This window comes from Cebidichthys violaceus, unplaced genomic scaffold (assembly GCF_023349555.1).
Source record: "Cebidichthys violaceus isolate CVI_PGR_0920_01 unplaced genomic scaffold, fCebVio1.0.p SCAF_15, whole genome shotgun sequence".
Classification (NCBI taxonomy): Eukaryota; Metazoa; Chordata; class Actinopteri; order Perciformes; family Stichaeidae; genus Cebidichthys; species Cebidichthys violaceus.
The window spans coordinates 7,318,895-7,336,641 of record NW_027176318.1 but is presented as its reverse complement, the minus strand read 5'-3'; the positions used below and the strand labels follow the sequence as shown (position 1 = coordinate 7,336,641).

General features: G+C 39.7%; 1 protein-coding gene across 1 annotated transcript in view; it reads right to left on the bottom strand.

Annotated features, from left to right (window-relative positions):
* The window catches only part of cntnap2a (contactin associated protein 2a), a 303,910-nt gene that overhangs the window by 285,361 nt on the left and 802 nt on the right, over positions 1-17,747 (bottom strand). The window lies entirely within an intron of this gene.

Below are 17,747 nucleotides of genomic sequence, written 5' to 3'. Positions count from 1 at the left end.
CATTCCTGGCTCCGGACAAAACATCACTTTGAACAGTAGAAAAAGAAATTAGACGGTGTAGTTGTTTCAAGCCCTACCTCTGGAACCATTCTCTTCTCCTGTGTCTCCTCTGCTCATAGGCACTCTCTCAATAAAGAAACCTCTTACAGTGATCACGGCTGTCTGGGTCAAATTGATCACAATAATAATTCATTATAATAACCATTTTTTTTTTCTTTTTCTATAGTTCTCTTGCATTTCCATCCATCTACATTTGACCATTTATTACATGAAGAAATTAAACTGACAGCTTTTATTCTGCTCTTGCTTTGTACAGGTAAGCTTAGCAGACAGCTAACAGCATCTCCATGAAATAAAGACCCAGGAATCCGTAGTAAAGTGTAATGCTTTTTGTCTGTGGAAACATAAAAATATGACCGTATACATACTGTCCTTATACAAAGACGTGAAGACGAAACTATAATTTCATGTAACTATCATTTCAGAAAAATGAGCAGCCATTATCATGAGGCTTGCCTGACTAGTTAGCATCTAAACTTATTTTAACATTTATGTTAATGGTAAAATGCCAATGGCAATTAGTATCTATTACTACCACACAACTGTTCTACTAAACCATCAAATACTCAGATAATATACCACAGTAGACATTCACATGCTACATACAGAAATACTTAAAAGCAAACGGTAAAAGTGAAAAGTAACTGCAGCATGTCCTCTCAAATACAATAACATCTCACAAATACAATAACATTCTACACCACTATAGGAGTCTCTGATGCATTTTAATGTATTCGTTTAGAGAAAATGACTTTATTCCCATCATGATTTCAATGTGCACGCAGCACCATCCTCAGGTAGCCAGCCAGAAGCAGACCACAGGTTACCACAAGGCAAGGTAACATGGGAGTAAAGTGAAAAAGAACACTTTAAGTGTACTACTTTGTTATTATAAGCAAATTGTTATTATAAGCATTTTTATATGACTGCTTCTTTCTCAAGCTTGTTGATCCATATAAGCTGATGATCACTGTAACCATGATTACTATAAGTGGTGTTCACTGTGTGGCCCGTGCTTCTTTTAAAGACAACTAGAGTAGAATCCTAAGGGTGGTTTTTATGGCGACTGATTTTTTTAACTGCGGTCTTCTCTCCGTGAACAAAGACGAAGTCCTCCGATGCTGCTGTCGAACGAGGTCCAGTGGTCTCCGTCGAGCACTTGGAAGGCATCCCGCGATGAATCCCGTCTTGCCTTTGCAAGTCACACTTTTTAAGTCCCCCTTCCCCAACACTCCCTTTTCTGGCACATGATTAACATTACTTCATTGATTCTCTGGGTATTTGCTTGGTTACACCCAAAACCCTCATCTCTAAGGCCCAGACCCCAAACTTCCCCCTCGTTCTAGTTCTTTCCTCATACATTGGTGCTTCAGCACACAGAGACTACTCTTTGTACTTAATCAAGTTTACAGATACATCATTATTATCAGTTATTTTTAATAATGCGGGTATGTTGTGGTAACTTAGGGGAGAGGAGCCAGGTAATAGCAAAACAACCTGTTTCTTTTTACCTTGATGGTTATACTATATTACTTAAACTAAATACCAAAGGCCAGAGTTATTACCTGGAAACACAAATGGCAGTAATCGCCATGGATCAGGGTTAGGATGCTTTAATCAGAGACCTACAATATGATTTGCATACATGATATGTCGACATATCAGAACTGACCGTTATTTACAAATGCTCCTAAATCTGCAGTCTTCCAGAGTGTAATCTAGCCAAATTTTGACAAATTTCAATAATTCTGGCTGATTCTCCAGAGAAGATTACAAAGCTTGAAAAGTGTTCACTGACTCAAGTGAAAGTGTAGCAAAATGACTACTTCTTTTCCCGTCTCTGAGGCAAGTCAAATTGTAGGCAGCTAAGATCCAAATTAGCGCACCTCTTACAGTCATGCCAGCAGAGGGAATACAGTACGGGCTTTGACAGTGTGAACCTGCCTTGACATAAATAACATTACTCTTTCTCTTTCACTTGCCAGAACAGTAGAGGTTTATGATGCTGTTGGATAGAAATATATTTTTGCAAAATGCTATACACATTGCTTCCAGATAAATGTAATGCCTGTGTTGTGTCCATAGTGAATTTTGAAAATGCATCCTCAGGTGAATTCAATGGTGAAAGAAATAACTCCACCATTTGCACTCAGTACACAGTACGAATAATGCTTCTGTAAGACAGTAACCAACACATTGTTGTTTGAATGAGTTTCATTCAATACATAATGTTAAATGCATAACACACAGTCCCCATCGGGTACTTTTATTTTCCTAGATAATACAGCTGCAGAGTGCACACTTCAAGTACATTAAAGTTATTAAAATCAATCCAGTGTATATGCTCGACAATTGAATAGTTCTGCATTGCATTAAGAAAAAAACTGCCTGCATGCAAGTGTCTTGCTTAAAAGACAAGAAATCTAAACTATCAAAACTATTCTAATGCCCACTGAAGCCTTTTTCATCAAGTCATCACATGTGTGTTGTACTTGTAAGTCATTCTGGATCAAAGCAGCAGATACGTCTAAAGGACCGGCACCCTGTTGATAGTTCATATAGACACTATACATCCAATGGGCCGGGATTTAAAAAAATGTATTCACTTTCATAAATTGCTTAGTTAGCATAAAAATGCTCAAGTGAAAGTTTGTCAGAACATCATTGTTTTCTTCAAGACTCACACGGCGTCTACACAGAAGGTGTAGCGTAAGCAGCAGCAGCAGCAGCAGCAGCTTCAGTCCTCCGTCTGTGTCTACACAGGATATGTTCAGGCAATGTATTGAGTGTAAGTCAACACAGAAGAAAACAGACTGTAAGCACAAAAATTTGCTTTGGGTTGCGTTAACCAGTCGGAGGAAAATCTGAAAAACATAGCTGAACTGCTTCCTGTTTCGACATGCCATTACACACCACGCCATCTGTGTCTAAACAGGATGTGTTCAGACAGTCTTGAGTGTAGGTCATCCGTATTTTGCATGTAGTGTGCTTTGCATGTAATGCAAGTGTGCGGTTACACGGTCTGAATAGACAGGTGGATTGATTAAAGCATTCAGTTACGAAGAATGGTCAGTGGATCAGTCCGGAAGATTCATACTCTGGAAACCATGAATGTCTGTACACATCGTCATGGCAATCCATCTAATAGATGTCAAGATATTTTAGTCTGCATGCCGCTAACAAGGCTAAAAAAATAACACAAAGGCCAAATTGATCTCAGCTATTACAGGTTATGAATCAGTTTTTTGGTCAATGCATGTCATCACACTCGTATACAACCTAATTCCACCTCTCCAAAATATGCTTTTACCATAATCTATCAAGATGATGCTTCATTTACTTCTCAATATCTACATATAACCTCAGCAGCTATAAACACAACTTAGTGCACTGAACAGATTCATATTCTGAAGGCCTAAATTCAGGTTTATTATAAGTTATTAAAATCAACCCCCATTAATATGGACGTCTGTGACCCATACCATATGACGTTATAGTTTAACCTCATAGCACATACTAGGCTAACTCATACAATCCTATTGAAGATTCCAGGTGGAAAGCCATTGTATTGTAGGGTGATTTATGTCCTCATCAACCAATCTTCACCGGGAAGTCAAAGGATTAACGTGCTGAACCTCACATGCACAAACAAGCCTTGATGCACAGAGGTAAATAACACACACACACACACACACACACACACACACACACACACATTAGGATGGTTTCACAAGATCACCCATTACCACCCTTTGAAATGTGCGAGTTGCTAATGGTTTTGGATCCCATTCAGGGAGAGTCCGTGGCCTGCCTGTCCATTAGCTGACACACTCTGCTGACTAAACACAACACTTCCAGTGCCCTTGTCCTCCGTTCCCCTCTACCATGCCCCCTTCCTTCATCTGGGAGATGAAAGGAGCTCTGATTTTGTGCGTTTCTGTGTCTCTGTGTTTGTTTGTATATCTGCACATATAGAGAACAGGTGTAAATGAAATTGCCTGCTTTTGTTTGATCAATTCATAAGACCAAAAGAGAAGAGGAGCGAGTAGAGGATTAAACTATTTGGCATTTAACTTTAACTTTTGGTTTGGATCATTTATTGAGTACAGACTTTGATTCTTTTTAAATGGCCAAATGAATAAAACATCTGTAGTTCATTTATGGTCTCATCCAAGTGTAAGCCATTTAATGGATGCTTTTATCCAAAGTATGTTGCAGTTTGGCAAATTAAACAGTGCACTTAAACTCATTAATTGCCCATTGACTATTGACATCTATATTGAACTAAATACCAATAAATGTGGTAGCCGTCGAGTTTTATAGGACAAAGATGTCACTCTTTTAAATTGGTTAATGTTGCTACATTCTCTTGATAAAGTCAAAAGTTTGTGGGAGGACTGCAGTGCTTTTTAAACTAACCACCTTTCCAGTTCTGTTATAAATAATGTGTTTATCTGATTCAGATGTATGGCAATAGGCAATTTAAGTTTATTTCCTGTTCCAATTAATGTTACATTATAGTGTCTATACACTATATACAGTCTATAAATGTAATAATCAACACTGTCATTCATATTGACTCACTGAAAGTACATATTTAGTGTTAATGGTTTTTTTCTATTTAGAAACCAGTTAGCTTATTTTTGGTTAACTGACTAATACAGACTTAATAAATCACACAAAAACAAACAAATAATGAATTCAACAATTAAGCTACTATCCAACAAACTGGACTGAGAAACTCAGTCATAGACCATCTTGTCATGAATAAAGTATATTTTAAAAAGTTTTACTTTGGTGAGTTGAATTAGTGAAGGTCTAAGTACATGTAAATATATAATCAAATAAATGAAAAAGACAATGACAGTCCAAGCGTACTTAATAACCCACGATCATTCATTTAAACAGCTAATGGGATGAGCACCATGAGTGGGAGGGAACTATTCTTAAAAAAACAAAAAGTGAATAACCATTAAAATACAAAATAAAGATTATTTGACTCTGCGGACCAGTGCCATCGACAAGCAACAAGTCATTATCCAGCAGGGACTATAAAGACTTGACTACACACCCTGACGTACAGGACTACACCAGCTTCACATCCAGCCAAAGAATCAGACCCCACACTGAGCTTTTAGGGCAGCACTTTGCACCGTGTCCTTCAAAGAATCCCAAAGAGCATTCACCTCTCCTCTGCTCTCACAGTCAATCGATAGCACACTTTTCTGCCTCCTTAGTAAAAAGCAAAGAAGATGTCTGCTGCACTACATAAGGGTGTGTGTGTGGGTGTGTGTGTCAGTGGTGGGCCGTCAGGGCCAGCAAAGCCTTTTCTGCAGGCCTAAACAAAATCACAGTTATAGCTATTTTATTGAGTTTGTTCTTGTCATTGTGTTAATTACGTTGATTTTGACTGTATGCATTGTCCGTTAATGATGAAGCATCCCGTAAAGCGTGTATTCATGTATTTGCACTGCAGTTACTGTATTTGTAGGTGTTGAGCTTCATTTTTACACAAAACAAATAACCTGAAGGGGTTAGAGTTCGGACATTTGGTTCTGTGTTTGGGCTTTTGTTTTCTTTTACAAAGCAGGAATTATGGTCTGGAGAAATGGGGATTGTGTGGCGATTGCTTTAGCCCCGTTTCTCCGCTGCGAGGACTTTTTTCAGCGTGTGTGCTGCTGTTGGTTTTCCTGCTAAGCTACTTTAGCATAGCGCGCCTCCCAGAACACACGAGCCTCACCAGAGTACAATGTTGTTCTCCTGTGGTGGGCGTGTCAGACAGCACGTTGTCTGTTATGTTGGGTGGGTTGCCAGGTTGAGCGCAGTGGCTCCACCGAAAGAACATTATATTTCCCACAATTTAAGCTTCTGCATTTTCCAAATGCAATAGTATTATTCAAACTTATTGTTTGATTCGTAATGCGTACCGAACCGTGAGCCTCGTACCGAACGGTTCAATACGAATACGTGTATTGTTACACCCCTACTAACCCGTAGCTGTGGCGTCATAAAGAGGTTATTAGGAAGTGGCTCAACTGTAGTAGGACAGCACTGAAGGCCCAGGTGTAAAACACACGGCCCGCCACTGGTGTGTGTGTGAGAGTCAATGTCGCATCTGACTGTCCATTTCCCAAACAAGGAACAACCTGCGCAGTCAAACTTACATACGTGCACATACAAGCACATGCACCTACACACATTCACTAACCCATTCATACTAAGACGTGCACATAGAAATCAGAATGTTTACATATTCCATCTATCACTGGAGCGGCTGGTAGGGTGCTGGCTGAGTAGATAAATCCACAAATCAGATTTGATGTTTCCTTTCTGCCTGCCTGTCTATGTGCGTGTGCGTGTGTTTCTCTCTGCCATGTATTCGGTCAGCATCTCTGCTCGTCCCAGACACAGATTAAAGAGCTGAAACTGATCTGTGATCAGCCATGCTGTAATCGCATCCATTTGGCCACCATCATTTCATCTCTAGACAACCGATAGAGATGCCAGCAGACAGGATGAGCATTTATTAAGTAATGATATTAAAATGAATTCCAAAATATTTCCATTTGGAATCACGGTTTGGAAACGTGAAGCACACAGTGAATTTCAATGTTCTACATTCATTAACCAACAGTTTAATGAGGAATTAATGAATCTCCAAATTAATCAACTGAACCGCTAAAGGATTGACCTAACTCAATCTACAGCTGTGCTGCTGTCTTCAATATTGTCTTTGTGGCACTTGCAGCAGCTCTAAATTAAGCTCATTCTTAATAAACTCACACAGCATTTATTAATTAGTAATTTGACCTCTTTGCACAAAGGTCAACATTAACCAGAATTATTGCTGGAGACCATATTAACAGACTGTACTGTCTGTTGGAGGAGGGGTGGTGGAAGAAAAGACACATTTCAATACAGAAACATCTCCCAGTAACCAAAACCCTTTCAAGAACTTAGAACTTTATTATATTTTGCAAAGATTCCAAGCAGCTGACGCACATTTCCTTGAGCCAGTAAATGCAGAGATAGAGTTGGCAGTAATGAAAAATACAAGCTATTCATGCATCTAATTTAGAGGGATGCTCTTACGAAACAGAACTGATTGATTGATAAAGACCAAAATGCTCTCGTAAGAGGAATTGAGGACAACTCAGTCTCTGAAAGTGTCTGTATAATATGTGGCCTGACACCAAAATACAAGATATAGCTGTAATCATTCATGACATTTATTGAGGGAGAAATAGAAACAGAGGTATTTTCAAACCACAAGGCTCTGACATATTTCTGATTCTTTTACATATCAACCCACCATGACTTGGTTAAGAACTATGCTGTCTTTCTGTGCCATTTCATTAGCTGATGGGTTACAACTGTTGTCGATTTGTTGCAGAGATATTTCAATGCTTTAAGAAAATATTTAACTATATAAAATAAAGCTCAAGATGCCAGTGAAGGCATTCCAGGCAGGACTAAAGCCACTCTCTATAACAGACAAAAAAATATTTTTAAACCACAAATGTGGTGAGTCTGTTAGTTTATCTTAAAAGTGACATGAGAGACGCTGTGGAACCAACATCGGTGTTGTCGTCACCAAACTAATGCTTGCTGCTTTTGTCAGGTAAACACATTTGTTGTGTCAGCGTTGTTTAAACCTGGTAATCTAGACAGCTTGAGGAAGAGGTGGAATGTACATAAAGAGGAGGTGGGTACAGAGAACAAGATAAGGAGAGACAAAATGGTTGAGGAAAGTCAGATGACCAAGATATGTTTGGGGAAACAATGTGACAAGACACAGAAACAAGGTGGCATTAAAGAAGACTGAAGTGGATGAAATTAAGAGCAGGGCTGTTTCTGGAAGTTGACAAGGTCTGAGGCTAAGCCCTGACCATCTGGGGCTGAGGTCAGCGCGTGCGTGCGTGCGTGCGTGCGCACACGAGTACTGCACCCAATATTTATTTTGGGTGGTCTAAGCTTTTCTGCCTGGATTGTATGACTACTGCAAACATTACATTTCATTTTTTAATTAATATTACTTGTATTAATTAAACAGACATCTGCAGGACAGCTGAAAATGCTCAAACTTATGGCATCAATTGCTACTTATCCTCTGAGTCCTTTTCCACTTTTTTATTTAACTGCAGTGATATGTGTGTTGTTTAAATAAAGTAAACAAGCTCCCTGATGACAGTCAACCATTTAGGGAATAGCAGGTGTTTTGACCATCTCGCTTTTCTCCGAATTGTGTTACCAACAACTACCCAATGATCCTTTATCCTTTAACTCACGCTATCTGTGCCTGAATGACAAAACCATGTTTTACCTTACATTGTCCCCACAACATGTTTTCATATTCACAAAATCATGAATCTTAAAAACAGGGCCCCACTATCTGGATGCATAATATATGAAGTAAAAGCCCTCCCAAGTCCATTGAAAAATAGATACATTGAACTGTTATCCTTATTCTCAGAAACTAAGCATACAAGCCTCAAACTTTTTTGTTTGGCCGCTGTGAGTGCTTCTAGTGTAAAGTCTCTGAACTTTTCAGAAAGCCACTGGCGTCGTCACTGTGAATGAAGCGCTCTTATGCGCCCTGCCAGAGCTTTCTGCCAGAAAAAAAGGCTATCTAGACACTTAGCGGACTAAAAGCAGGACGTCTGCTGTGCGAGTCTGACAACCAAGCAGAAGAAGCATTGCCCACTGCCTTAGTCTCTCTACATCCACACACAGGCAGAGGCAAGGGTTGATGTGGTCGGGAATTAATTGATTTACATTAATTCACAGAGACAAAGACGAATGGGGACCAAGAGAGGGAGAAAGAGACAAAGAAAGCCACAGTGAAAGAGGAAGGCAGAGAGAGGAAAGGTGAAAGAAATGTATAAAGAGGAAGCAGTGACCCCTGTCTGACTAATCTTAGCTTACACTATAACATCACCTTCAACCAGAGCTAATGGACCACATCCACATCTTGCCTCAACAAAAGCTAATTTTTAGCTGGTGCAGACCATCGCTTTCAGCAATTGAAATGACAAACAACGGCCATGTAACGTCCCCTCTAGCTGATTACCTGACATCAGTTTCAGGAGTCGCATTCTTCCAGTTAAACCTTCCTTTAAAAATCAATCAATAATCTAAGCTCATCACATTTATGCTTCAGAATCAGTATTTGGATCAAGTAGTCAAAGATGTGTACTTCTATCTTTCACTTTCTACAATCGACATAATGCATTTCTTAACCCCATTTTTAACAATATAGCATTTAAGTATGTTCTAGTAGAGAAACAAAAATACATATATGAGCATATGTATCGTTTACTATCCCAACTAAGTGCCTGACCCAAATTCTTATCCTAACCCTATCCAACTCTAACCTGAAACTTAAAATCAAGACTGAACCCTCAAGCTAACCTTTTGAAGGTCTGTCCTCACTTTCCAAAAATGCCATCACTCTGAAGTTCTGAAACTCAAATTGGTCCTCACAAAGATAGCTGTACAAATACACAAATACACACACACACACACACACACACACACACACACACAAACACACACACACCACAGCATGTGTGCATAATGCATGCAACACGGAAAGAAACATACACATGTTCATTCAAGCACGCCCAAGGAACACAATGAACATTTGTAAATCCAACAGATCAAAACACACATGCAGACGCACAGACAGAGAGAGATCTATTCATCACTAAGCTAACACTACTGAAAGAAGTGCTGTGATTTTAGACAACTCCAGTTTACCTTTCCACTTCTCTTTCGTTCCCGTTTATTTTTCTCCCTTCTCTGTATTTCCACAAACACTCATATGTGCACCACAGTGAGACACACACACACACACACACACACACACACCAAGTCATGCACACAGTCAAGACATGCACACGCGTACATTGTAGCTTCACCACACACACACACACACACACACACACACACACACACACACACACACACACACACACACACACACACACACACACACACACACACACACACACACACACACACACACACGTTATGTTTTCCAAGTGACTGGCTGGCTACAGTACGTTTCCATTTAGCCTCTGTGCTTTCCCCTCTGACTCTAAAGAGAAAAAGGAGTGTTTCTTCAGTGGAACTATAGCCCAAAGATTAATTCACTTAATCTTGGGCTGTAAATGGGGTATTCAAGCGGCTTAAAAAACAAATTGAACGCAAAGGCTGAGAGTAATAACAACATTTGTCTTAGCTGCGGCACAATGCCCTTTTCCACCACAGACTTCCACATGAGCTGGTGGCTAAATTTCCAACATCCATTATGACAGAAAGGGACTTGTGCATACGCACATGTACGTACGTGCACGGCCTCTCTCACACACATATACAGACATTTTTACTAGACTACCTACTGTATGTGTGGAGTGACAAAAGGATGGAGAGGGAAAGACTCAACATCAATGAGTTGAGAGTCTGGCTGCGTACGTTTGAGTGTGCATGCGTAAGTGAGACAGCTGGACAGATGTTGTGCTGCAGTTTTTAATGTGTAATCCCCAAGATTCATCATGTCAGCCATCAGGCATGTGCAGATCAAAGGGTTAATGTTCCAGAATATAGGTTAAACTCAGAGGGAAGCAAGCAAAAGCAACAGTTAAATTACCCACAGACAATAACTCTCTCTGTGCAACCCTATATAATTCAAGGATTACAGATTTATATTGCTTGAGCACTGGCAAACACTTGGCTAATGACTTAGAAATGATTGCTGATGATTTTTACATGAGCAATAACTATTTAGTTAACGTAATTGTCTCAATGTCTCATTAAATTACTGTACTCACTATGTAATATACACTGTGACTAAATAATGTAATGTGTCCATGTCATGTGGCAAATTGATACTTTGATAACATCACAGTCATTTCAAAGGAAAGATCAAGTGTTTTTTCTCAATTATGAACCCTTTGACATATTTTGAAGATGGCTGTTTTTCAGAGCAGTGGGCATATACTGAATAGTACAGAGGTACTAAGTGTCATTAGGACACAGTTACTTCTCTGTAGTTCTGATTATCATCAACATTTTTAATGACTTTTTTTTTTAATGACTGTACTTGTGATGTCATTTTGACGGTCACTATGGATCCCTCTTGCATTCCAAGTCAGGGACCACGTCAGTCAGGCTAAGACAGGCTCAAAAACCAAATGAATTAGTACAAAAAATGTTATATTTCCTTAGTGCGTGCATTAATTACCATTAGGATGTTAGCTGGGGAACTATCAGCTTGGATTAAAGCAAACACAAAGGACAAAAGATATTAAAAAAAAAACATTGACCAATCCAAGAACAGACAACTGAGGAGTTTACTGCCTCCATGTGTCAGGGGGACCCAAACTCAAAGTGAAGTCAAGTGAAGTCAACACACAGGAGGTTTAGATATAAAAGCATACAGTGAGAGGCTGTGCTTTAAAACAGCAATATGTAGTAAAACAATAACATTTTCTATGGATGCTACGCTGTCATCAAGAACGATTAACACTACCTATAATACATTGATTCTGCCAAGTAATATAGCGCCTGTGGTATCAGTATAGATCTTCAGTCACCTCTACATGAACATACATGTATATTTATTAGTCATTTGACAAAACTCCTGAATGTGGCGGAGACAATTAAAACGGAACACTAACATCACCTCACTGGAAACGCTTGCCCCTGGGATTCAGTCTCTAGCTGCAGCCAGCGACAACCAACGCAACTGGGTGGGATGCCAGTGAGGGATCATGTCCTTATTGTTGCACTAGCAGCTGTATTTATTTACACTGATGCCTTCCCTAGCATTGGCTTTACTTCAAGAGCATGTACAGTGGGTATAACACTGTACGCTCGAGTCAGTGTGTCTAAACCTTCTCTCTGCCACCGTCAGAGGGGACTGCCCAGTTTTACTTTGTGCTGCTTTTGACACCGATGATTTGGGTCAGGTTCACTTACACTGCTTTTAACTGCTCTTTCTAACACCTCCAGTACCCTGGTGCAGCTCAATTCTGGCATTCCCCAAAGATTCATCTAGAACAGATGCTGTACCCTATCAATTAGCTTCCTCTTAGTGATACAACAACAAACATTTAAACTCCAATCTGTGCAGTTTTGGAAACATCTTGGCTTATTTTAAGCTTGCAGCAAAACCAGCTGTAAAGTGGGGTTCAGAACTAAATACAGAGGGTAACAAAGACAGGTTGAAGCAAAATAAATAGACATTGCGTTTGCAGAATTTTGCTTCATTTTACACCTGCAGCGTCCACAGTAATAGTTAATATGGTTCAGAAGTTTCAAAGGCTGAAAAGTCACATTATCATCTAAACCTCTCTAAATAGCCTGCTGATGGGGCATGTTAAACTCAAATGACTCAGTGGATTCCTAAATTAACATTTTGTAGTAAAAACTGAGCTTGTGAGACTTCAGGATTCTCAGGTTAGCAGAGTTAGAACAACCTAATATATTCCAGGTTATGACCATCTCTGACAGAAATGTGTATTTGCTGTTACTCACATTTTTTAGCAGTTTCATCTAATTGTGTCTTGTTTTTATCAGAGAGATAGATATATATATATATATATATATAGATATATATATATAGATATATATAGATATATATATATATATAGATATATATATCTATAGATATATATATGATTTACTGACAATTTGTGCTCATACTGTACCTATAGAAACATATTTAAAATGATGTAGATGATGATGAGATGATAATGATGACGATGATTTTTAGTGGATATTAACATTAACTATGAAGGCTGTTATATGATCAATCAAACTATCACAAAGTGAAGTGCAGTATTCGGTGACATAGCCCGGTCCATTTTCTAACTAATACAAGGCTGCTCTGATGCAGCTCATAACACCGGTAATATTGAACGACAAGGTGTCAGAGAAAATCCTCGGCTCCTGGACATCATTCCTCAAGCTGTCTCTCCTCATCCTTCCCTCTTTTCTAATAAATGCTGCCTCGTTTCTTGTCGTCGTCTCGTCCTCCCTATATCCTGCCAGCCTCCTCTCCATCTCAGAGAGCCTTGGTCTCACAAGGTGGACAGATCCTGACGGGTTCTAATGAGAACACATTCCACTAGAATAACTTTGAGATCCTGGGTATTTGCACATGTTCTCTCACACACACACACACACACACACACACACACACACACACACACACACACACACACACACACACACACACACACACACACACACACACACACACACACACACACACACACCGTGCATGGTGTGGTGTGGGCCTCTGTGTGTGCATGTTACGTTACTGACATTGTTAAGGGAATTATGCTGCATGACCTGTCAGTGTGCATTTGTATCACTGTGGCCTTGCTCCTATGATGAAACATAGATAGTTGCACAGAAGCACTCATTTTCAAGAGAGAAATTTCAATTCTTCAGGGGGACCGATACAGCAGTCCTCGTATAAAGCCGGCAGGAAATGGACAAAAAGAAAACAGTCATGGTGCTCTGGCTCTGACAATTTCTTTCTTACTATTAGAGGTTTGCTTGTGATCTATGGAAGTATATGAAATACAGCAAACAGCCTCTATGTACTATAAATAGCAGAATGTTTTAGCAATATATTGACTTTAAACATGTTTGAATAAATATATTCAAATGTGCAATCGGCAAACTTGTGTATAACAACATGATGTGTTATCATGGAAGTTGTTAAAATATCCTTGTCAAGACAAAATTCATATTCATGTATTATAGACTGCTGTGAAATGAAGCAATTCGGATTCATTGTGCTATGAAAATAAAGTGCTTTTTGGAAAGCAGTGGATGATAGGTCAAGCATTTTTGTCTCAAAAGCATCGTCGTGAATTAATGTTTAAGTGAGATGAAATATTCATACTTTGATAGGGCAAGAAAAGTTTAAAGCTGTATGAGACAGAGAGGAGAACACAGTGTCTCTGTGTCTGTTTGGCTGTGATCCATGTCAGTCTGGTTGGTGCAGTGGACACACAGAGTAGGTGCTGTTTGCAGAGTTTGTATGAGCGTGCACAAGCAGATGCATCACACTACTCCCTTGAAAGTGGCTAGTGGGGACTTTTTATCAAACATATTAGTAATCAGTAGTGGAACGAGAAGGGGACAGATTGTGAGGAGAGAGACAGGGTGGATGAAAAAATACAAGGAGGGACAGAGTGATTATGGCCAGATGATAAAACCATTGATGAAAGCCAAGTAGAGATAAAGATAATTAGAGATAGTTGGGGGCAAGAAAAAGGGCAGGAGGCGAGAGGGAAAAAACAGAATAGAATGATGAGAGAAAAGCTGGGGAATCAGACTATGGGGGGGATGAGTGAGGGAGTAAGAGGAATCATCAGGGGTAGTTAGGGATAAGACAAAATGGCAGGAAAACAGAGGGAGTGCAAAGGAGTGAGAGATAAAAAAAAAGAGGAAGAGGGCAAATTAGACAGAGGAGGACAGGTGAGACGAGAACAATGGCAATTAACAACTCAACCTTGTTTCCTAACTCTGGCTCACTTGACTCAATGCATTAGAAATCTACCAACGTGGACACACACACACACACACACACACACACACACACACACACACACACACACACACACACACACACACACACACACACACACACACACACACACACACACACACACACACACACACACACACACACACAAATACACAAATACACAGGGGCCACACAAAGCTAAACACCAAGTATTGTGCTGATCTAATCTGAGACAAACCAGTCCGCTTCCTCCAGCTCTAATCCCATTATTACCACCTCCTAGTGGGAGCCATCACAAACACACACACATAGGCAAGATACAGGGCTACACAACTGGCATGTGTTGGTCACAGTGACTCAGTTGTTGACAGTAGAAATGCTGCTTTCATCAATGTTACTGTGGAAGGAGTGTGAGGACATGCCAGATTATTCTTTTGTTTGCTTTGGATCTGTCTCAACCAGTCAAATGTTAAAATTAGCCACTTTGATACAGAGTCTAACCGGGCACCCCTTAGCCAGGGCCACGGTCAAATACAATGGGGTGAACTAGTAATGCTTTAAATTCAAACAGAATGCAATTGAATACTTTTTGTTTTGTTTCGCATGGTATATAATGATGTATATTGAATAACAGGAAATCCTTGTCTAGCTTCACCCTGTGTGGCCCTGGAGGTGCAACCAGACTGATGTTTATGTCAAATGGCCTGGCATGCTTAATGAAATGAGAAAAGGCTAATCTGATTCTATAAACAGACAGGCTCCAGGGGCATCCCATTAAGCCACCCACAGTGTCACTAACTCCTTGAATTTCCACACTGGTGCCGAGAGTGTTTACGGCATATACCCTGTCCTTTACGCAGGGAATGATGAACAGCAATGGTGCAACGCAGGGCAGGAGGGTTTGAGGCTGATTAGATGAAAGATTTGCCGTTTAAAAACAAAATAAATAAATGAGGTGAAAGTAAACTTAACATTCATGAATACTGTACGACTGGGCCAAATATCTGTGCATATAAAATATACTTCAAGTACAGTCACACATGAATACACGAATAGAACATACAGCTGAAGCACAAGGACAAACGCAACTTATTGTTGTTCAGTTATATGAGTGCCTGTGATTGTGTATGCACCGTTGTGCTGATGCAAGTTTGTATTTCTGCTTGCATGCATCTGTATGTTCATTTCATTTTGTCAGAACGCAGTAGATGTTAGCATTGATACTGCTGTGCAAGCCAATTAAGTGATAATGGAATGCAACATAAAACTGACAGACGCTTTAGGCTAAGTTTGCATAGGAAAAAATCCCTGGATTATTGTTCAACATGCAATCATTCGGGTATGAAATGCATGACCATACTGTGTAAATTAACATACGTATAAATCCATATACAAATGGGCAATCACAATAAATATCTCCTTATTGCTCTCTCTTTTCATTTTAGGAAACATACCTCATGGAAGCATAGAAGCAGATTTGCAGTGTGCACTTGGGAAACTTCACACAGTCTGGTTTAACCAGCCTATTGACTTTTAGTCTGGGAGTGTGTTTGCCTCGGTAGGATGGAAATGTTAATCTTTTTTAGTCCATGCCTCAGACCATTGGTCACAATGTCATTGTCTATTCCCCCAAGTGTTGCACATCTAGTCCCTGAGGAGGGATAAAGTCAGCACTCAGATTTAAGCTCAGCGGTGGAACTGCTGGTCCGATTCAACATGCTGTTCGTATGACTTTCTCTCCGGCGCTCTCTCCATCACACTGCTTGCCCCCCATCTTGCAAATCCTACCCTGATCCTTCTCCGCACTTTAATATTCCTGTTGTGTTGTACTGTTGTCTTATATTGTGCAATGCAACATACTGTATATCAATATGCAATAGAGTGTGAAATGATTGATCAAGTCATTGGATTTTTATTAAAAAAAAAAATACATATCAAATAGTATGTGGTATTTGTATATATAAAACTCACTATTTGTAGGATCATTTAAATAACACTAACTTTACACAGACGTTTTGTTTCTTATTTATGACTTCACTTTAAAAATATTTATACAGCTCATACTTCTGTTTAGTAGCTCGATTATTTAAAACATAGTAGAGGCAATATGTATGTAGGCTGTGTATAGATAAGAAATCATTTATATAGGCGTACTTGTTTGAAAGATTCAACAGGTGTGAATATGTTGTATTCCATGCATTACATTTCTTTAATTAAATCAACCTTGTTCAAGCCCACAGCTGAAGTTTTTCTTTAGGAAGACACTGAATCTCTACTTGCTCCGGGGACACTGCTGCTGACCCAGTCAGACCAGCCAATTGACGGGAGCAAGAGGGTTGAGGTTTTCCATAAAGGGATCAATAGTTTTATAAATACAATGTTTTTACTGTGACTCATATTCGCTGTGAACGCGCTCTTATAAACCACAGCTTTGTGAAAGAAAAACGGACAGCCCATCTCCTCGAACTCTACGTCTTTCTTTTCTCCTCTGTAACATTCGCTGACGCGCACACGCAGACATATGTGCAGGCACGCGCAAACAGTTCGCGGTACCGTCTCCGGGTTGTTGTCTGTCGGACGGGATGATTAATGAGGCGCGTCCCCGGATACATTCATCCGGGACCCGAGAAGCCCTGGCGATCACCGGGGGAATCATTCACACAGTCACACTGACTCAGTCACCGTCAGCGACATCGGAATGACACCGAACCAAGTGAGGAAGATTCCAGGAAATTACAGAACCAAACGTAATTGGTTATTTTAAGATGGACACGTAATACCATACCAATAAGCATAGCAAAGCATATAAGCTACAAGCCGAAATGCCGTGACTCCCCATGGTAGATGTCAATGAAAAAAATAGTGCAATTTTGAGTAGTCAAATTTCTATACAAACTCGATCCTAAAATTACAGGTTGTTAATTATTGATAAGCAAAAACCTTTAACCAGGCAAAAGAGATTCCTCCTTTGTATTTAAATGTCTGAGCATAAGTTTTCCAGTGACCGTTTGCTAAAAGAATAAAGTTGGCTAAAATAGACCCAGACCTGGTAATAGTGGAGAGATTAATCAAAATAAAAATTGCACTGAAACTTCATGAACAACCTGATTTAGACACAATCATAGGCTCAAAGTTAGAC